This window comes from Dipteris shenzhenensis, chromosome 20 (genome assembly GCF_047967505.1).
Source record: "Dipteris shenzhenensis isolate YYH24624 ecotype China chromosome 20, Dip_SZ_1.0, whole genome shotgun sequence".
NCBI classification, from domain to species: domain Eukaryota; kingdom Viridiplantae; phylum Streptophyta; class Polypodiopsida; order Gleicheniales; family Dipteridaceae; genus Dipteris; species Dipteris shenzhenensis.
In genome coordinates this window covers 25,356,368-25,380,705 of record NC_141615.1, presented here as the reverse complement: position 1 = coordinate 25,380,705, position 24,338 = coordinate 25,356,368, and positions in this window count along the sequence as shown.

The window sequence follows — 24,338 nt, the reverse complement described above, 5'->3', positions numbered from 1 at the left end:
TTCAGTATTTGACTTTAACTATGATAAGATCAAGGATGCAACATCCCATGCAAACAAAGTGACAAATAAATCTTACAAGGAGAACTGCACAAATCCAAATAAGGATGTACAAAAGGAATAAAAATGGACATACAAATGCATGAAACGAAATCGAGTCCAGGTAGATCCAGAAAAGAAACCAAAGAGAATAAGAGTAATGAATGAAGATGTTATGCTAAAAGCAATGCGATCTACGTGCTATAAGCATAGATGTATGCGCCCCATTAACTTACATGACATCAAGTGCTATAGAGAACATGTCTAGAAAATTAGAGGGAGCAGAAAAAAAGAATACCTACTCACAATACTCTCTTGCTTTCTTGTAAATAACAGGAGAAGGCAAAGTTCAAGACAATAGATAAGGCCTCTTATAAATGGAAAAAGTATTTACAATAATGCATATCGCATTAGTATAGGATTATCACATGGCACATATTGAAATTTGCAACTATGGAGTAAAATTTAACATTCATGGAAACATAGGAAGGCCCAAAACAAGAGCCTCAATGGTTGCAGCAACAACAATTTTGAAAGACTACATTCATGAAAATGCTTTACTTCAACCCCGTCTATCTGAAATGCATCTTTCGATAGGTTTGTTAAGAAAAGAAGTATTTAACTCTATTGCAGAAACACAGAGGCAAAGAGGGCTTGCTCCGGCATCTTTTCATACTTTGTATACTCTTTGGAAGAAGAGCTTTGGACATGTTATAATCCCAAAGAGGCAAAAAATGTCAAAGTGCAGCGACTCTGATAATCTAAAGCGAGCACTTGAGAGTGCAACGTCTCCACAACAAAGAGAAGCATGCAAAAAAAAGAGAGAATTTTATCATGGACTTGTTTGGCATTCTAAAATAAAATCTGCATTTGGAAGGAGCAAACTTTTTCTCATCCAAATGAGTACATGTGCGTTATTGTAGATGGTATGGATCAAAATAGAACAACATTACCTTGATTCGTTAACACTTCACCTAAGCTACAAGGAAAGTACTTTTTGAAGACACATCTATGTGGAGTATTAGTGCATGGATTTAAGTTTTGTGCAAACATATGGACTGATTCTTTGCATCTACATGATAGCAATCAAGTCGTAACATCCGTTATGAAGCCAATTCACAGTGTACATGTAGAAAAAGGTCACCTACCAGCAACTTGAGTGCAGGCAAACAATTGTGGACGAGATAATAAGAATGTATCTTCTTTGCATTTTGCTCAATGCCGCTCTTCGAATCTTCAATGAGATGGAAGTTGGATTTTTGTTGGTTGGGCACACACATGAGGATATCAATCAGGTATTTAGCACAGTCTCAAGAGAACTAAAGCAGAAGGACATGGAGACGATGGATGACGACTTGATAAGAAAATGTGGGAGGCAAGTTGGTGGCCACAAGGAAGGTACAGTATCCTCCATGGTCGAAAGAGTATATGACTGGAAGAGCTTTATTCTACCTTTCATACAAGTGGTGGTGCCCTGATAGGTCATGGCACTCCACACTACTTTCACTTTTTCTTAAAGGATGAAAAACTAGTGATGCAGTGGCAACACTATTCTCTTGATACAAAATGGGAACCTGAAGAACCTTAGTATCTCTTAACTTCAATTTCGAGCAAATAAATGCATCCAACATGGGCTCCTATAAAAGAATCTAGCGAGAAATCCAAAGGTGAAATAGAAGGCTTTAAAAGCTTTTATTACATACAAAAAGGAAATGCTCTGGAGATTTCCTAATTGGAAGCCCTCTTGGAAGGAACACAGTGCTCTTGTAATTATAGCAAGACTCACCAATTAATAAAGGACCTTGCAAAAATGTGAGAACATGATATTAAGGCAGAATGGTCTTTATTTTGGCGAAATGTTGGTAACAACTTGCGCCCAACTTGTCATCTCTTTGAAAATGAGTTTGAATCGCTGCTCCCATGTCCATATTGTGGACCGAAGAGTTTATGCCACAAATAGACATAGACGTCCATTATTTGCAGTTTCTCCATCGAATGATGGACAAGAGAACATGAAGTTTTGGGTTGCAAAAGTGGTGGATGTGAGCATGGATGGATAGGGGAGAGCTACAACATCTATAGTGGTATGGTATGAGCCAAGGGGTAAGAAGGAGAACCAGGATAATAATACATTGTATACTAGGTGTGTATGAAAAAGGAATGGGTCCCAAACCATGAAGCACTTTCAAAGCTTTCCATAGAGACAGTCATAGTATCTTGGAAATCAAGGACGAAGAAAGCAAAGAAGCACATGGGGTATGATGTAGAATACAAAATAAAAATACCACAACCAATTATTTACCACATTACAGAGTTCATAAAGATGCTCGATAAGGCGGAAGTAGAAGAAGAAATTACAAATGCAAAATGCCCATGATAACACCATTCAAACATTGAGAAAGACTGAAGGTGATGGTGGTTAGATGAAAGTGAATGAAGATGGCACCCAAGCGACAAGTGACGACGAATCAGACATTTAAATAAGAAAATGTTAGGATCTCCCATTTGTACGTGACTCATTGTCAAGGCATAATTAAATGATTGAAAAGGCCGTGATAGAGTCCTTTGTACAAAGACTAGCAATATTTCTTGTAAACATAAGATAATGTAAAATTGCAAGCATAGCTATTGCTATTTTTAAGAGTACAAAAGAGTCTTCCATGTCAAATCTTGTCCATGAAAACCTTTTAATTTTTTGAATTTTCAAGACTGCTATAGTTTTTTGCATTGAAATGAAAAGGAGTCTTCCAGGGCTCTTGTCTATGTAGACTAGCAATGTTTTGATCGAAGCTATACTTATACATTTATATAAAATTTTGGTGAAAGTGTATTGACCTAGTTTATTTAGATTCATAATATCAATAGACTATGTTACAATTTTATGTATTTTCTTTTGAAATTTGAAGAAAAAGTTGTAAATCCTAGCAAAATTTTAATTTTTTTCTCATGAAAGTTTCAAGAATGTTTTAAACCTTTATTTTTGTACTAGCATACAAACTTTTGACTCCAATATAAAAGTTTCGCTTCTTAACGAAACTAAGAGGAAAAAATCATCCATGATATAGATCTTTCAATTTTTTGAATCTTCAAGAGCATGGTTTTTCATGGATTTGAACTAATAACTCAAGGAATTATTAAAAGTAGAATAGGATTCTTAAAAACAAGAAATACAAAAAATTTAGGATTTAATAGTAGTATTTGCATTATCAGTGCAACATTGTAGAGAGATATTTTGAAATGTAATATGTGGAAATGAAAGTGCCAGAAAGTAAACTTTTGATTCTCGAATGACATTTTCATAAAGTAAACTTTCCATTTGGGAAGGATTTTTAGGATTCGTCCAAATGTAGACATATGAGTCCGAAATTCATGAAATAACTGTTGTGAGTTGTTTTCTAAAGTACGTTACAGATATAGAGAAAGGTGAGGATAGACACACACAAGGCTCTTTCTTGGACTCATGATAGCCTAGAGTTGCTTTCTTTGCACAAATTGATTGTTAGATAGACTTTGTAGTATGTGCTATTTTTCAAAGGTATGTCCAAGCGATATGATGTCAAAAGTCTAAATTTGTATCTAGAATCTTGATGTTGCACTAGTTTTTGAAGATGCCTTCAAGGATATAAAGGGAATTTCAAGCTAAGTCTTACCTAGAGGTAGGTTGGTGTGCCACTTTTCAAAGGTACCTCCAAGGTCCTATGCATGTTTCCAAGTCAGCTCTCTGGATTGATAGTTACAAATAGTCCTAATTGGTAGATTGATTGCTAGGTAGATTCTTTTAGTGCACTTGGCTATGTAGGGTGTCATGATGTAAGGGAACAAATTGAGGTCAAGCATTTTATACCTCAATAATTGCACAATAAGTTAAATTTCCAAGTGAAAAGTATCAATTGCAACCTATAAAGAGCTCTTAAAGGTTAGCATCACACAAAAAAACACCATAAGCAAGAGATCATAGGTTGCAAGGATGTAAGAAAAAAACATTTGGAAAAGTCTGGCACTAGGATCAATCATGGGCCATCGCCTATGTAGGCAAGCAACCCTACCATAGGCCTGTTGTAGCTCTTTCTCCTTTAATGTTATATTAAAAGGATGATTGTACCATAACATTTATAAATGGGTCCTAGGGTCTAGTATTTAATCGTTAATGGTACCACCTTTAAAACATAAGTGGTTTACCTCCCACTCTTAGAGCATACTACCTAGATTATGATGCCATGTGCTATTCGATTAAGGATGAATTGCTATGGAAGGAGTTGCTTGCAGGGTAGAGCTAGGGCAAGAAGCCCATCGATAAGCGATGTGTGTGTGTGTGTGTGTGTGTGTGTGTGTGTGTGTGTGTGTGTGTGTGTGTGTGTGTGTGTGTGTGTGTGTGTGTGTGTGTGTGTGTGTGTGTGTGTGTGTGTGTGTGTGTGTGTGTGTGTGTGTGTGTGTGTGTGTGCATGTGTGTGTGTGTGTGTGCATGTGTGTGTGTGTGTGTGTGTGTGTGTGTGTGTGTGTGTGTGTGTGTGTGTGTGTGTGTGTGTGTGTGTGTGTGTGTGTGTGTGTGTGTGTGTGTGTGTGTGTGTGTGTGTGTGTGTGTGTAAATGTAATCTTAAAAGATCTCAACTTTGTTATTCATAAAAATCAAGATTCCAAAATCCCTTTTTCACAGGTCCCATCACGATAAAGTGCATCTTTGACAAAGGACCGAGGTGTCAATTCTTAAAACCTACATTCACTTGACATATTTCATGAACATGTCTCAAAGGTCACCATCAAAGGAAACTTTAAGTGCATGCCCTTACTTTTTGTGGTAGGCCAGTAGGCCTTCCATGGGACTGTCGTGGCTTGCACTCAAGATATAGAGATAAGGTGAGCAGAGACACACACAAGGCTATTTCTTGGACAGGTGATAGCCTAGAGCTACTCTCTTTGAAAATTTTGATTGTTAGCTAGACTTTGAAGTATGTGCTATTTTTCAAAGGTATGTCAAAGCAGTATGATTTGAAAAATGTATTCGTATCTAGAATTTGGATGGTACACTAGTTTTTAAAGATGCCTTCAAAAGATATGAAGGGAAAGGTAATTCTTAGCTAGAAGTTGGTAGTTGTGTTAATTTTTAAAGGTACCTCGAAGGTCCCATGTATGTTGGAATCAGTTCTCTAGATTGATAGCTACAAATAGGCCTGATTGGTAGATTGATTAATGGATAGATTCTTGTAGACTTGCACTTTACTATGTAGGGAGTCGTGATGTAAGGGAACAAATTGAGGTCAAGAATTTTTGAGTCAAAGGTAGTGATTGCACAAGTTAAATTTCCAAGTTATAAGTAGCAATTGTGACCTATAAAGGATCTCAAAGGTTAGCATCAGACAAAAAAATCCAAAAGCAAGGGCTCTTCGCCTGCAAGGATGTAAGAAAAAACACATTTTGAAAAGTCATGCACTAGTACTAGGCAGACAACCCTACCACAGGTTAGCCCTACCACGGGGCTGCCATGGCTTTTGCTATTCGGATTGTACCATGACATTTATAATTAGGTGCTAGGGTCTAATATTTAAGCTTTAATAGTAACACCTCTATAAGAGTAGTTTACCTCATGCTCTTATAGGGTACACCTAGATTATGATGCCATGTGATATTCTATTAAGGATGAATTTCTATGGAAGGGGAAGATTAGTTGCTTGCAAGGTCTAGGACCATAGATAAGTGGTGGGTGAGTTGGTGCGTGAGTTTTATATAATAGGGTAAGGGGCCCGGTACTATAGAGGGCTAACTTTTTAGCACTAATCCATGGCGGAAATGGCCTTCCTAAAATAAGAATTCAGATTTGAAGCTATCACAGTCATCGGGTCTTAATAGGGAGCTAATTTTTATTTTCAAACTTTTCAAAAAAATTATGGAAGATATAAATCTATGAGTGTCAGTGCTTAGGTCAAGTCAGGAGAGATATTCTGAAATGTAATGAAAGTGCCAGAAAGTAAACATTTGATTCTCGAATAACATTTTCATAAAGTAAACTTTCTATTTGGGAAGGATTTTTAGGATTCGTCCAAATGTACACATATGAGTCCAAAATTCATGAAATAAGTGTTGTGAGTTGTTTTCTAAAGTACGTTCTAGATATAGAGAAAGGTGAGGAGAGACACACACAAGGCTCTCCCTTGGACACATGATAGCCTAGAGTTGCTTTCTTTGCACAAATTGATTGTTAGATAGACTTTGTAGTATGTGTTATTTTTCAAAGGTATGTCCAAGCGATATGATGTCAAAAGTCTAAATTTATATCTAGAATCTCGATGCTGCACTAGTTTTCAAAGATGCCTTCAAGAATATAAAGGGAATTTCAAGCTAATTGTTACCTAGAGGTAGGTTGGTGTGCCAATTTTCAAAGGTACCTCCAAGGTCCTATGCATGTTTCCAAGTCAGTTCTCTAGATTGATAGTTACAAATAGGCCTGATTGGTAGATTGATTGCTAGCTGGATTCTTTTAGTGCACTTGGCTATGTAAGGTGTCATGATGTAAGGAAACGAATTGAGGTCAAGCATTTTCTACCTCAATAGTTGCACAATGAGTTAAATTTCCAAGTGAAAAGTATCAATTGCAACCGCTAATGCACTTGGCTATGTAACGTGTCATGATGTAAGGGAACGAATTGAGATCAAGAATTTTCTACCTCAATAGTTGCACAATGAGTTAAATTTCCAAGTGAAAAGTATCAGTTGCAACCTATAAAGAGCTCTTAAAGGTTAGCATCACACAAAAAAACACCATAAGCAAGAGCTCATAACTTGCAAGGATGTAAGAAAAAACACATTTGGAAATGTCAGGCACTAGGATCAATCGTCCGTCGCCTATGTAGGCAGGCAACCCTACCAGAGGGCTATTGTAGCCCTTTTTCCTTTAATGTTATATTAAAAGGATGATTGTACAATAGCATTTATAAATGGGTCCTAGGGTCTAGTATTTAAGCTTTAATGGTACCACCTCTAAAACAAAAGTGGTTTACCTCCCACTCTTAGAGCGTACTACCTAGATTATGATGCCATGTGCTATTCGATTAAGGATGAATTGGTATGGAAGGAGTTGCTTGTAGGGTAGAGCTAGGGCAGGAAGCCCATTGATAAGCGATGGGTGGGTGTGTGTGTGTGTGTGTGTGTGTGTGTGTGTGTGTGTGTGTGTATTTAAATGTAATCTTAAATGCTCTCAGCTTTGTTCTTGATATAAATCAAGATTTCAAAATCCCTTTCTTAGAGGTCCCATCATGAGAAAGTGCATCTTTGACAAAGGACTGAGGTGTCAATTCTTCAAACCTACATTCACTTGACATATTTCACGAACATGTCTTAAAGGTCACCTTCAAAGGAAACTTTAGGTGCATGCCCTTACTTTTTGTGGTAGGCCGGTAGGCCTTCCACGTGGCTACTATGGCTTGCACTCAAGATATAGAGATAAGGTGAGCAGAGAGACATACAAGGCTATTTCTTGGATAGGTGATAGCCTAGAGCTATTTTCTTTGAAAAAATTGATTATTAGCTAGACTTTGTAGTATGTGCTATTTTTCAAAGGTATGTCCGAGCGATATGACTTGAAAAATGTAGTGGTATCTAGAATTTGGATGGTGCACTAGTTTTTAAAGATGCCTTCAAGGGATATGAAGGGAGAGGTAATTGTTAGCTAGAAGTTGGTTGGGGTGCCAATTTTCAAAGGTACCTGGAAGGTCCTACATACATTGGAGTCGATTCTCTGGATTGATAGCTACAAATAGGCCTGATTGGTAGATTGATTGATGGCTACATTCTTGTAGTACACTTGGTTGTGTAGGGAGTCATGATGTAAGGGAACGAATTGAGGTCAAGCATTTTTTAGTCAAAGGAAGTGATTCCACAACGAGTTAAATTTCCAAGTTATAAGTAGCAATTGCGACCTATCAAGGATCTCAAAGGTTAACATTAGACAAAAAAAGCCATAAGCAAGGGCTCATCGCTTGCAAGGATGTAAGAAAAGACACATTTCAAAAAGTCAGGCACTAGCACTAGGCAGACAACCCTACCACGAGGCTGCCACGGCTTTTGCTATTCGAGTTCTAGTATTTAAGCTTTACTAGTAACACCTCTAAAAGAGAAGTAGTTTACCTCACATTCTTACAGGGTACACCTAAATTATGATGCCATGTGCTATTCTATTAAGGATGAAATTCTATGGAAGGGGAAGATTAGTTGGTTACAAGGTCTGGGACCATAGATAAGTGATGGGTGAGTTGGTACGTGAGTTTTATATAATAGGGTAAGGGGCCCGGTACTATAGAGGGCTAACTTTTTAGCACTATGTTCGTGACACGTTATTAAATGGCATCCCTCAATGATGAAATGATGATTGGCTGCTGCTATACATTCGTCCCTCTGCCTAGTCCGTATGCAGTGTGCACACTCTCGAGAAGGTCAGAAAGTCTCCGCCGGTCACCAAGCAATGGTGCATAGAGGGTGCTCAAATGAGCGGCGAGGGTGCCTCGGTGTGCATTTGTTAAATTTTTTCACGTGAACAAAATTCACTGGCGTTGTGCAGAGTGGCTCTTAACTTTGTTCTTGATATAAAAGTCGAAATGATCCATCATGAGAAAGTGTATCCTGTCAATTCTCAAGATGTTGTCTCAAAAAGTCAAAGGTCACCTTTTGTCCAAGGCATGCTCAAATGGCAATGGCCTATGAGACTGGACAACAAAGCCTAAGGCATGCATGCATGGCATCCTACAAATTTTGACCTTAAACAATGTAATAGGTCAATTTTGTACTCAAGAAATGCAAACAACACAATACAATTGACTACAAAAACTAGTGTCAATATTAGCGTTGAAGCATCTTTGGGATATTTTACCAGTGTCATATTGCGTCCATCTTAGCATCAAAAAATATTTACCATTGTTGATAATAGCAATAAAAAATAGGTTTAGGAACTAACAGGCATCAAAAATACCATCGATATTACCATTTCTATTAGCATAAAAAATGCCATGTATCAACGAAAATAGGATCATCTTTTACGACCATAATATCGTCGCTTTGCTTTTGATGCTAATATCCATGCTACATGTGACATTTTCCTAGGTTGGACAAAAAATTCCAATGTATTTTTCATTAAAAAAACCATTGAAAATGACTTAAACACTTGTAGTGTAGTGTTTTATGGATAAACACAAGATGATTGCCTTATAGTATAAATATACACGCTTGTTATTTATGCTAAATATATTGCTTATTATTTCTTTATACAATTTTGTTATTTATGCTAAATATATTGCTTTCTTTTAATGCTCATTTTTTAACAAAAAAAATCCTAATGTTTTCCTACATGGAGAATACACTATACTTGCTTATTTCTTAGATAAACAAGTCACTCTCTATGTAGACACTTACAATTACTACATATAAAAAGATACATTATTGCTAATTTGCTAGATAAGGCCTCATTTCCTATAGAGGAATTGTAGCACGGGTTTAGTACTCGTACAAGAAACTAGTCTACAACACTACTCCCATCCTCTGATCCACTGCTCTCGGCATCTTCATCAATGCTATTTTTGTCACCATCCGCTCCTTTTTCGGCTCCATTTTCTCCTTTTGCTCGGTGGGCTTCATTTAAATTCTCATCTCCATCCTCCTGTTCAATTGGCCGGCACACGTCTTAGAAGTTAGTATCTTTTAGTTTTTCAATTTGAGCATTTGAAAAAAACATTATAAAAATACATACTAAAAGAGTGCAAAATGACCAAGCACTGTTGGCCTTCTAAGCATGCAAATGGGGCATGATGGCCATAATACCTTTCATGAGACTTAAAATCACCTAATCTAAGGCTCTTCCAAAGTATCATGCCCATCGGATAACATTTGCATGGTCAAGAGGCCATATTTCCATGTTTTTCACCATGCATCATACATGTGCAGAAAAAAAATGCCTCAGTGGTCCTCTAAGCATGCAAATGCACCCGATGGACATGATACTTTGTGTGGGTCTTTTAAAAACCTAATCTAATGCTAGTAAAAACTATCATGCCTAGCAGGCACCAATTGCATGATCAAGAAGCCATATTTCCATGTTTTTGACCATGCATCATGCATGGGTGTACAAAAACCTACCTCAGTGGCCTTCCATATATGAAAATGGGACCCAATGGCCATGACAATTTGCACAAGCCTTAAACTCACATGCTATAAGGACCGTGAAAATCAGGGATTGGCCAGGAAATGAAATCGATGGGAATTAATTTGGGAATTAAAAACTATTAAAACGCCTTTTTTGAATTAAAACTCTCTATGAAATTTGGGAATTTAATTCGGATGACTAATGCCATGCCCCAGGGTAGTTTGGATAGTACCTTGGGGTACTTTGAGTTTCATAAGGTGCTTCAAAGGTACAATATGGTACTTTTAGTTCAACATACCTTGGGGTAGTTTGACTTAAATGTACTTTAGATGGTATGTTGGGGTACTTTGATTCTATAAGGTACATCAAAAGGTACAATCTAGTACCTTAAAGAGGTACCAAGAGGTTATTTGTAGATTACCATAGGGGACTTGTTGGGATACCATAAGGGAGCTTTTCGGGTACCACAAGGGACTTTTTGGGGTACCATAAGGGAGTCTCTAGGGTACCATGAGGGAATTTTCAAGATACCATAAGGAATATTTGGGGGTAGCACAAGGGACTTTTTGGGGTACTCTACAATGTACTTTGGATGGTATGTTGGGGCACTTTGGCTCTATAAGATACTTCAAAAGGTACAATCGGGTACATTGAAGGTACCGAGAGGTAATTTGTAGGTTGCCACATGGGGCTTTTTGGGTACTATAAGATAACTTTTGGGGTACCACAAGGGGCTTTTGGAGTGCCATAATGGATTTTTTAGGGTACCACAAGGGAATATTTTAGGTACCATAGGGGACTTTTTGGGGTCTCATAATCTAAACTTTCGAGATCACACAGGGACTTTTTGGGATACCATAATAGACTTTTTAGGGTCCCCCAAGGGACTTTTTGGGATACCATAAGGGACCTTTTGGGGTACCATAAGGTACTTCAATTTGAATTGGAAGGTGCCCTACTTGAAAACACATTTCAATGACATGATATTGACTTTAGATATCTCAGATGCAATTAAATAATAAATAAGCAACCTTTTCAAATTTTAGCAAGATTTGATTTTTGAGTGTGCATGCAAATAGAACTTGATTTAGAGCTCACATTATATGAGAAGAATATAAATAATATTGCTACATTGTGACATGGCTTTGTAAACTCTCTTTTTATTTTCTACTTTATTTTGCATTTGGTTTCAAATTTTATTGGTATAAATCAAAAACTATGCACATGTGTGTCTCTGTGTGTGTGTGTGTGTGTGTGTGTGTACGCATGCATGCATGTGAACACACGAGAGAGAGAGAGAGAGAATCCCTAATAATATTTCTGAAATGATGCTTCTTTTTCTTTCATGGATTTCCAAATTGCAATGAATTCCATACATAAATACCATCATCATCATTCAGGGACACAAATTCTCCTCATGGAATTTATGGCAAATCATAATAGCAAGACATGAATTTTGCTACGAACGATTACAAAATCACATTATAAAGGAAATAATATTGTCATATTAAAGCTCTATAATGTCGGGTAATAGATTTGATTTATTAAAATCTCGAGGAGAGATATAATCCTCCATGCTCACATCATCCACAAAATCAGGTATGAAAATGTGATCCACAGAACGGCGTGTTTAAATATCTCTAATTTGGGAATCTGAATTATAAGTCTCAAATATACCCAACATATCATAGAAATCCTTTGATATGCACGTATTGTGTAAGACACATGTGCTTCTTGCCTTCAAAGAATTTGCCAAGCATGCCAAATGATAGCTATGCTCACATGAAAGTGTGTACCATCCAGTGCTACTATCAAAAGAATCATGGCATATTGGACGTATAGGACCATCTGGATCGATCACCAATGCAATCGGTAGAGTTGATGGTCTTCTTACTGCTAGTTGAGATTGCTCTCAATGGAAGCAGAATGGAAGAGGGAGAGAGAGAAACAGAGAGCCACACAAGTTTTTGGTGGGTGCAGAATGCCCTAATCTTCTTTTTCATTCATTTATATATGTGTTTGAGTATTGTACATAACCGGGGTAAAGGCACAATGACCTTTAACCTCCACAGCCTCCCACTTAAAGGACAATGTGCCTTTAAGGGAGAACAACCAATGAGCATACTATCCAATGCCCATCAATACACGACAATACTCAAACCACTGACTAGGTAGACTCTTCATCAGGATATCTACAGGGTTATCATCTATATGAATCTTGACAAGCTCTATCCGCTTGTCCTCAAGATCCTCCCTGATGAAATGGTACCTGACCTCAATGTGTTTGGTCTTTGCATGAAAGACTGGATTCTGTGCTAGCTGAATAGCACTCATGGAATCACTATGCAATGTCAGTACACCTGTATCAATCCCCAAATCTCCCACTAGTAGCCGATCAAGCCATATAGCCTCCTTGCAACCCTCTATGGCTGCAAACATACTCAGCCTCTGTGGTAGACAAAGCAATGCACTTCTGTGTGTGAGACATCCACGACACAGCACCACCTGCAAAGGTGAACACAAAACCAGAAGTGGATCTCCTACTATCCACATGCCTTGCATAGTCTGAATCTGTGTATCCAAGTACACGCATGTCTCCTCTACCAAAGCAGATGCACATCTCCTTGGTACCCTTGATGTACCTCATGATGCTCTTAACTGCCTCCAATGCCTCTTTCCTGGATTAGCCATATACCGGCTAACAACTCCCACTGCAAATGCAATGTTTGGTCTAGCATACATAAGACTCCCAACCGCTGATGCATAAGGAACCTTGGCCATCATGGCCCTCTCCTCATATGATTTGGGACTATCTGTATGACTCAAGTTCACATATGGAGGCAATGGAGTACTCACTGCCTTCCCCCCCTCCATATTGAAACGTTGTAATACTTTTGTAACATACTCGTTTTGTGAAAGCCAAAGGAGTTTCCTACTCCGATCACGTGTGATGCGCATACCAAGAATATTTCCTACAAGTCCCAAATCCTTCATATCAAAGGCCTCATGCAACTTGGCCTTTAATGCATCTAGCTCATAAGTATTCTTGCTAGCCAATAGCATATCATCCACATATAGTGCCAGGAGTATCAGGCTATTATCCTTAACCCTTTTAGTGTAGAGGCAGTGATCAATTTCACTCCTTCTAAAACCCTGGGACTTAATGAACGCATCAAACTTTTGATACCATTCTCTAGGTGCTTGCTTAAGACCATAGAGACTCTTCTTCAACTTGCAAACTAAATGCTCTTTGCACTTTTCTTCAAAGCCTTCCGGTTGCACCATGTAAATTTCCTCATGCAGATCCCCATGCAAGAGAGCTATCTTGACATCCATCTGCATAAGCTCCATATCCTCTGCTACCACTAGTCCAAGCATGCATCTAGATGTGGTCATCTTCACAACCGGAGAGAATATCTCATCAAGTCCACACCCTTCTCTTGCTTGAACCCTTTGGCGACCAAACAAGCCTTGTACCTAGGCACATCATCACCTGTGACCTTCATCTTTTAGACCCATTTACATGGCAATGCTTTCTTTCCATGTGGCAAAGAAACCAAGTCCCAAGTCTTATTCTTCATAAGTGAACTCATCTCTGATTGCATAGCATACTTCCACTTGCGTTGATCCTCGCGCATCATAGCCTCTCTGTAGCAAGAAGGCTCCCTGAAATCAGTAAGCATCACATAGTCTACCCCAGAAACAAACCTATCAGGCAGTCTAAGCACTCTAGATGATCTTCTCAAGGGCATTTCAGCTTACTGTCCCACTTGCATATCAGCCACATTTGGATCATCATTTCCATCAATAGATGATCCATCATCTACCCTTGATTGTATACGTATGGGAGTACTTAGTGGTACCATTTTTTGCACATTTGGTGCATGGACAGCTTGCTATCTATCAACAAATGCAAGTGGATTCACGTCCTAGAAAGTGATTCTCCTCATTTCCACATCCCTCATGGGTACCTTATGCATCTTCTTCTCATTGAAGGCTACATCATGGCTGCGTATGATCTTCTTTGCTTCTGGATCCCAGAGACGATAGCCCATCTCTCCACTTTCACCATAACCCAAAGATGCATTTCCTAGACTTAGGATCTAGCTTCTTTTGAAGCTCTTTCGGCACATGTGCATATGCCTCACACCCAAATATATGCAAATAAGAGTAAGAGGGCTTCTTGCAACTCCATGCCTCTTTAGGAATACCACCATCCAAACTCTTACTAGGTGATCTATTGATCACATGCACTGCAGTCTTCATTGCCTCAGCCCAAAAACCACCAGAAATACTTGCATTGGAAAGCATGCATTGCAACCTTTCTTGAATGGTACGGATCATCTTTTCTGCAACTGGATTTTGCTCTAGAGTATGAGGGGATGTGAACTCCCTCTTAATCCCACGTGTATCATAGAAATGCTGAAAGTCATGAGAGAGATACTCTCCACCATTGTCAGTTCATAGGCATTTAAGCGTTCTACATGACCGATTCCCAACCAAGGCCAGCCATTTCTGAAATACCTGGAACACATCACTCTTCCGAGCTATAGCATAAGCCCACACTTTCCTAGTTGCATCATCAATGAATGTCACATAGTATTCAGCCCCACCTAATGACCGTGTAGGGATGGGACCACATACGTCTGAATGCACCAAATCAAGCTTTTCAAACTCTTTCTTTCCCCTTCTTTTATGGGCTGATTTAGTCTGCTTCCCATAGAGACAGTGCTCACAAAATTCAAAATCAGAGAAACTTAAATGCAGTACATAACCCAAACGGCATAAGAGTTTCATCCCATTTTGGCTCATATGGCCCAATCGGCAATGCCATAAAGAAGTGCTTGGCTGCTTGGTTATTGCAACAACATGATCAAACACCCTTGATACATGTAAGGGATACAAAGTCCCACACTTGGCACCCCTAGCCAAAAGCATAAAGCCCTTCTGAATTTTCCAACTCCCAGAACCAAAGATGGTATGAAAACCAGCATCATTTAGCTGACCCGTTGAAATGAGACTCTTGGTGAGCTTAGGCACATGTCTCACATTTTTCAAAATAAATGTAGACCCATTTGCAAAAGAAAACTTTATGTCACCTACTCCCACTATGTCACATGCATAGTCATTTCCAAGATGCACACAACCTATCTTTCCACTATCATAAGTGGAAAACCATTCCCTATGGGGAATAACATGGAATGAAGCATCAGAATCCAAAATCCAATCCTGGGAATATGCATCATCTAAAGTGGTAAGCAACTCTGCAGATAAACTAGACATGAAGAGAATGTCATTGTCACTATCATATGTGACTGCATTGATCTCCTCGATCTTCACTTTTCCTTTGCCCTCCCTTGGACTCTCTTCCTTCTTATTTGCACCCCAATTTGCATTCTTTTTCTTATCCTTTTGCTCTCTTTTAAGCTTGTAGCAATCCTTTTTAATGTGGCCCTTCTCGCCACAATAGTGACACTCAATGTTCCGTGTCTTGGACTTGCTACGAGACTTCCCTCTTTCTTGAAACTTCCCCCTGGACTGTGATCTGCCCCTTTGCACATTTAAGGCTGCATCCTGCTTGTTGCCTTCCATTGACTTCCATCTAATCTCCTTGGCCAACAAGCTACCAACCACATCATCAAAGTTCAATACTCCACCAGGTGCAGAGTTATTGATAGCAGTATGAAAAGTATCCCATGAGGATGGTAATGAGCATAAGAGAATATTGCCCTCATTTTCGCATCAAAATTCAGCTTTTGATCTTGAAGCTTACTGAAAATGATATCAAATTCATCCAAGTGCAAAGCTATGGATACTCCCTCCTTCATGTGTAGCTCAAACAATCTCTTCATGAGATAGACTTTGTTTGAGGCAGTCTCTTTCTCATATGTAGCACACAGCTTTTTCCATAAAGCTTCTGTAGTCTTTTCAGTGATTACTGTGAAATAAACTATTTCCCCAAGATAAAGTCTAATGGTAGACTTTGCCAATGCATCCAACTCATTCCATTCATCTGTGGACATAGCTGCAGGCTTAGCTGCAATCCCTTGCAAGGGTTTTATCTGCTTCTTTTGAATAGGCACATCCCTTATCTATTCTTTCCACAAAGAAAAGTTTGTCCCATCAAACTTTTTAATGCTGAAAAACTCATTTTCAAACATGGAAGAGGATGCCATGATGCAAATAAAGCAAAATCCCAAATGCTAGTGCCTGCAAGAGAGAATCACACCAAATCCCAAGTGCACCCAAATGTGTATGCACCAATAGAGTGAAATATTACCAAAACTGAAAGCTCAAAGCATCAAAAGATACAGCTGACTCATGTGCATGTACTATGCATCCATATGCGCAAATCTGGCCTAAAAGAAAAAGCCAACTGCAATGGCAATCCAAAATGCCAATAAGTGCCAAATGGCTCAAGCATAAACACCATCCATGAACATATGCATCAACAATATCTCATCCAAGAGAGCATAACACTATCAGTGCATCAACTGCAATGTGTCAAAGCTGTCCGTCAGCATAAAATAGCATCCATGTGCAAAGCATCCATAAAAAATAGCATCCCACAAGGCAATTTAGGCCTATCAACGCATCCAGTAAGTATCACGATGCATCCAAATGGCCTATAAATCATCCACCGTAACCTAATGCACACCACGAATGAGCGCACACGATTCAAACTGCAACTAGAGTGATCGGCATAAGGTATGCTCAAGAAATCATGGTCCCACGGCAATGACCGCTACTGAAAATAGAACCTCAAATGCCTCAAAACATGGGCGCCATTGCATAATCGGACTCAGTAAGACAATCTACAAATATCTCTCTTCTGTTAGAACTCCAAAATCCCAACCGATAAGTGAGAAATGGGAGTCAACACTTATCCACTGCCATGTGGCATAAATCTAAGGTTTCAAAACCTTAGAATGAAAAAATGCATAATAGAAAGACGAAATCAAATACACAGAGATCTATAACTCTGACTGAATCGCACAAGAACTAACAGGTAGGGGTTTCTAGGCATCCGGATCACAATGGGACAGACGGTTTTGGAAACCATGGTCCCAATCACTGGGTCCAACACATGGACTAAAAAACGTTTTTGAAAACTGAACTGTTTATAAACTCCACCGGAGTGCGAATGATAAGCAACATAGAAGTTTTAGGACCTCTTAAGTCTACCGAAACTGACAGATCTGCAAATGGTTGCTCTAAACTTGAGTTCCAACACCCAAGCAGAAAAACATTGAAACTGACACAGTGAGTCAGAAATTCAACAAAATGATCCCAAATTCAAGAATGAAGGTGTTTCCAAGCTCCTGAAGTGAAATGGACACCAAATTCAAGAATGAAGGTGTTTCCAAGCTCCTAAAGTGAAATGGACACCAAAAGCAGGCAATGGTTGCCTCTATAAGTCAATATGGAGTCTCTGTCGTCGAACGGAACAGGGAAAAGCTTTAAAAATGACTTTTTCTTTGAAAATACTTAACAGGCTCTCAAAAAAACCAAAGTGACTTTTCCAAAGGTTCCTTCAAGGTCTCTGCGCACTCGGATGCAAGTAAAATCACCCACAAAGCTTCTCCTTCTTCCCACAGAGCTGCTGAGCTTCGAGGCATTCACGCATGCTCAGCTAGATCACCCGGGCTCTGATACCAGTTGAGAGTGCTCTCAACAAAAGTAGAGCGGAAGAGGGAGAGAGAGAACAGAGAGCCACACAAGTTTTTGGTGGGTGCAGAACACCCTAATCTTCTTTTTCATTCATTTATATATGTGTTTGAGTATTATACATAATCGGGATAAAGGCACAGTGACCTTTAACCCCCACACTAGTCCCACCATATCACAATCAAATTCAAAAACACGACCCCCATTATCGATGTGTTGTACTGCAATCCTCACATCTTTAGCAGCACGTGAAAATCATTGAGCTATGAGTACTTGCTCTTTTATTTGTATTTCAAATCTTTGTACTTGAAAATCTGTACTCTTTATTGTTTTTAATTTTTGAATGTCTTAAGCTTTGTGTTTGTGGATTTGCAATCTCGTCATTCAATTGTACAATCATTTCTTGATGTACTCGATCCTTTTTTCCAGCTTCACTAGTTACTTCATGGAGTGGATCGCGCAACAAGATAGAAGGCAATGTATGTGTTGTATTTGGGGATGTTTGCCTACTTGCACAATTTAACTCTTCATCATTATTATGTTGTTCAATTGTGACATTACATATTTCATCCTCCAATCCATACTTTGCCTATGGTGTATCATGAGTTGTGCATGTTGCATATATCCAAATAAGAAACAATATTTATAAATGAAATAAAACATCAAAATGTAAAAGATTTCAAGTGAACTTGTCAAACTCACCTCCCCTTGATGTACTTGACGGCTCTAAGACACGTCTTTTCTTATAAGGAGCCTTACTAGAGAAGTCTACCTCCTTCCTATCTCAAGCTTTGCATACAATTGTTGTACAAAGAACATTGGAATGCAACCCAAATGAGCAATTCTTCCACGGACTGAAGTAAACATCTCAGCATTGCTTTCGTATCGATGCATGCGTGCAATCTTTTATAGCCCAATGTGCATGCCCAGCACAAAAACAAGGTGAATTATATTCATAAGACCTAGCCAAAGGATATGGATAGTGAAATAAATTGAGAAAATAACGATATAACTTGTCATGCTAGTGGCTTCCTCCATTGTTCACAGATCTGAAGCTAATGCAAGGTAGCCTAATAGTGATCGAAAGGAAGGGTAGGGTCAAATGTCGATAAAAGCTAGCAAAATCTGGAGGTTGGTGTGTTTTGAGATCTAGTTGCACATATCTCCTTAGTTTTCAATTAGGGGAAATGTTATTGAGCATAGTATAGAGCAAGAAATAATCAAAGCAATAGATGAAGTTAGCTTTGCATGTTTCGATGTCCATCGTTGGCATGTTGGTCCCAGTTAATCCATAGATTGTGTGAGCTTGGAAATGAGTTATACTATAATGTATTTTGACATGAATTTTTGGAGTTGGTTGTGATTGAAGTATTGTAGTTAATATTAAAATCTCCCAATATCTATGTTGGAGTCCTTATGTTCAAAGTGTTGAGCATTTGGTGGAGGGTGTGAAATAGAATGTCTTCCTTAGCCTTGGATGACTTCTAGACATTAAGTATACCTATCAATGGAGTTTTTTGAGAGTGCAACATGAAAAGCAAGCATTAAATGCCTTCTTGGAAGCCCTAATCCTCTCGCACATTGAAATTAATTTGTGTAATATGTCACAATTCCAATACCTTGTGTCCTAGAAATGCATAAGAAGTCAAGGAGAAACGTGCTGTGGCAACATTTATTTCTTGTAAATGGGGGATTGTTTCTATGCAAATGCTTTTACTGAAGAGGATGCCTAAATTGTGTGCGACAAATGACACGATATTGAGAGATTAAAACGTCCACTCATTCTGCTTCTATGTAGAGAAGCCGCTCTTGTCTAGTGACCAAAGAGATTGTGATTTTCATCGCTTGATTTCTTGAAGGACTATCAAGTCAACCGTAGCAAACTTATGTATAGTCATTTCATACACATTACATCTTGCACAAGATGACACCACATGATTAGAAAACTTATTCGTCAAGGTAGCAACAAGATCTTGTTGCAAATACTAAACCCTTGGCTAGTTTCTCCATGTATAGGAAATACTGAATGGATAAGGTGTATGGAACCGCAAAACCTTAGATAGAAGAGCATGGTGTAATTCAAAAATTCAACTTTATGTGCCCACAAGATAGAACTCACAAGCAACAAAATTAGTGGGTACTACTCACATTAAAATTCAACTTTATGTACCCACCAGATAGAACTCACAAGCAACAAACTTAACTTTATGTGCCCATAAGATAAGAAGCAAACTATGGGTCCTGCCCATAAGATAGAACTCAAAAAAGCAGTAAGCTTAACTTTATGTGCCCACAAGATAAGCAACAAACTTAAACTTGATGGGTACTGCTCACATAAAAATTCATAACTTGCAAAGGAAAATAGATATAAGCACCATTCAAAAGTCAATATTTTTTATTGTGTATGAAATTCGCGTGCAAGAACATTTTGCATTAAGTTCCCTTGATTAAGCACACAAGGTATGTGTGATGCACAGAAAGTTTGATATCACAGTTTGCCCATTATATAGCAACCAAACTGTGCATTCAATCTACATATTTGCATCACATGCGCTAGAAGCACAAGTCCCAAAACACAAGAGACACAATAACATTTCACATGAAAATAACCGAGATACAGACTTGCAAAAGCTGGCATGCCTTCCGTAAGATAGTGCAAGGCAACCTTGAAAAAAAAAAAAAAACACACAAGTCCAAGAAAAACCACATACTCTACTCACTCTCTTTAAGCAAAGCCAATTATGGATGTTCTAGTATGTCACAAATCCACACATAGACACAATCAATCAAAGCCAATTATGGACATTCCAAATCATTACCAAAGCTCAAATTGGTGACATATTCATTGCATTGCCACATTCACTGCCAAATCTCAAATCACTACCACAATCGCTACGCTGCCACACATAATTGCTAGGGAGACATATTCCCTACCAATTACAATTCGCTAACAACAATTGCTCACGTTGCCCAAAAAATCTTAGCAAAGCCAAGCGAGCGGCAATCTTGCCCGTCATGGCCCCCCTTCAGCTTTGCATTTTCAAGGCACCCATATGAGATACTAGCTCGAAAGGCATGATTTTTAATTCGCATTTGATTTTTAATTCGCATTTCAAGCCATGTATTGTCAAAGCCATTCGCCATATACGCATTTTCATTGCACAGACCCTTCACATATAGTTGACAGATTGTGTACCAATGCTTATCAACAAAACAAAAAAGCCTCTCTACAAATATATGGGGACTCACTCAATGCCTATCAACCCAACACGTATCAACACGATGGCAACACCTATCAATTGCATTCTCACAAGGCCTATCAACTTGTAGCATACAACTCTCTGTTAGAAAAGGTGACCTCTCTTACACAGAGTGTCTCCCGCAGTACTGATAGTTAGTGCAAGAATCACACGAAAAAGACTGTGTATGTGTAGACTAGCAAATAGACTGTGCTCAGAGACATATAGAAGCAACACTTTATATTTCTGTACGTCCACAAACTGGAGAAGATACAATACCAAAAGGTTCTCCTGCTAAATGCCTAGGACCTCTAGATCTCTGAGCCCGCGTACTGCTTTGAGCGTATGTAGACTCTCCATCCAAAGGATCCCTCTATATACCTAGATGAATCCAAGAACATTCCCAAACTCATCCTCTAAAAACACAACATAGTGCAGTTTCAATCTCACGATAGTCACTCATAAGATTGAAAACCATAAACTCCATCACGCATAGCAGGGACTAGCTACTATGACATCCCCACTAACGTCATCAGCGCCCAACAGTGGGTGTAGACCATAGTATAAAAGTATGCTCTCACATACAAATCCATACACCCACTCATACTTGAGCATCCATTTATACAAAGTCTTCATACTCAGTTTTTGTCGGCACTCTGTAGGTGAAGGGCAAACTCAACCATGACGAAAGCTAGCACTAAAGGAGAAGGCTAATCAAAAAGTTGTCCAAATCTCTTCAGTCAAGCTGCAACTGCTTGTGAAGTCTAAACGATTTCATTTTAGTCTCCCAAACAAGCATCTAAATCTAAATCTAGCTAATAGAGCAACGCACCATTTAAGATAGAAAGAATTATCGCAATACCAACAGACCGCAACTTGGACGAAAACTTCACAAGGTGAAATTTGCATGTCCGCTAATACGGCAGAAGCATATACCTAAATGAATCCAGGAACTTCCCAAATTCATCCTCTAAAAACACAACATAGTGCAGTTTCAATCTCACAATAGTCACTCATAAGATTGAAAACCATAAACTCCATCACGCATAGCAAAGACTAGCTACTATGACATCCCCACTGACGTCATCAGCGCCCAACAGTGGGTGTAGACCTTAGTATAAAAGTATGCTCTCACATACAAATCCACACACCCACACATACTTGGGCATCCATTTATACAAAGTCTTCGTACTGAGTTTCTGTCGGCACTCCGGAGGTGAAGGGCAAACTCAGCCATGACGAAGGCTAGCACTAAAGGAGAAGGCTAATCAAAAAATAGTCCAAATCTCTTCATTCAAGCTACAACTGCTTGTAAAGTCTAAACAATTTCATTTTAGTCTCTCCCAAACAAGCATCTAAATCTAAATCTAGCTGATAGGACAACGCACCATTTAAGATAGAAAGAATTATCGCAATACCAGTAGGCCGCAACGCGGACGAAAACTTCACAAGGTGAAATTTGCATGTCCACTAATACGACATAAGCATATACCTGGATGAATCCAAGAACATTCCCAAACTCATCCTCTAAAAACACAACATAGTGCAGTTTCAATCTCATGATAGTCACTCATAAGATTGAAAACCATAAACTCCATCACGCATAGCAGGGACTAGCTACTATGACATCCCCACTGACGTCATCAGCACCCAAAGGATCCCTCTACCTTGCTATCCCGAGGCTCAGCCTAGCTGGGCACCTCCTAGTAAGGTTAGTCCGCAGTTCTCCGACCCTCTTCTCTCCTTCTGGATGAGGCCCAAATGATGCCGATCTGCTGCTCCTTGGAAGGCTGCTCCAGGTGATGTAGAATGAGGCCCAAACCCTCCTCTTATATAGGCCCCAAGGCCCGCCAAAAATACCAACCAGGTAGGGGGATATTGCCCGACCCTCTGCCCCAAAACTGACCCTAGGAGGGCCTGCTTCAGCCGACCTGATGGCCCGACTCTGTTACTCACAAAACTGCCCCCTCTGGGACTCTCAAAACCATGGCCCTTGGCCCACACTTCCATGCTAGGGCCTAGCCCTTTATCTGCCCACATGCTGGCCTGGTTTACTGGCTCCAACCAGACCCACCAGCCCTCTCTAGTGGCCGACTAAGCTTGTGAGCTCCCCCGCCCTGCTGCAGCCCTTTGCCGGCACCCTGATCTGCCCGTACATAGGCACCTTAGCTTCGTACTGTCCATAGTAGTGCTGACATCATCGCCTCTTATTCCGAGCCTATCAAACCTCCACAGCTTGCCTTGTGCTGCCCACATCGCAGCTCATGAGCTACCCATGGGGCAGCCCCATGTTTCCTTTCTCTCTCTGGTCCACCCCCCAAATGCACACCTCATTTGGGGCTCACAGCTGGGAGGTGACCATTTTTCTGAATGCTCACATCTTCTTCTCCTCACCACCATCACCTTTCTCACAGGACACGCCCTTGTCCACGTTTTGGTCTGTGACTTTGTTTGACATCTCCATGGGTGGTCTTCATTCGCATCAGCATCAACAGCTGGCTCTCCATTTGCAGCATCAGCATAAAGGCTGGATCTCCATTTGCAGCATTAGCATCAAGGGCTGGATCTCCACGGCTAGCATCCTCCCCAATGCCTTCGCAAAGATCCATGCTTGGTAAGTCTACAAACTCCAGCCTTTGTCTCACGGACACTCTTCTCTCTTTTGCACACCCTATTCTAGTCTCCCCCTCATCCAGTGTTAAAGGTCAACGTCTCCTGATGTCACCTAGAGAGAGAGGGCCTTGCTTGCGGGTGTGTCTGCCCAGTGAGTGAGGCTAGGGTAGATGAGTCGGGCCAGTGTTGTGGGTGTGCCTGCCCCTCTTGTGAGGTTAGGTAGAGTAGTATTGGCACGGCTCATGGGCCCTTTCAGTCTGTTGCCAGGATGGCCCATGCTGGAGGGGTTGTTGCCCACGTGCGGGGCTGTTCAAGGCCTTCCTGAGGCTTGCTTTACTGCCGCGTGGAAGCCCCTTCTGAGGTGCCCTAGATAGGCTCTTGTAGGGGCCAGTTATGGCCACCCTTTGGGGCAGATAGCCCGACCTGCTGGTCAGCTATCTAGCAGAGGTGGGCTGACCTCTTGGTCGGACACCTAGGCTGGACAGCCCCTTATTGGGCAGGTGGAGACCAGCCCCCAGAGGGCTTGATATAGGGCCAAGAGAAGCAGTCGGCCATGCAGTAGATGGGGGGCTCCCCTAATGCTGGGTCGGTTTCTAAGGCAGGGGGTCCTACTGGTCGGTTGGTTGAGGCTAGGGCTGACCCTATGTATAGGGCCCCCT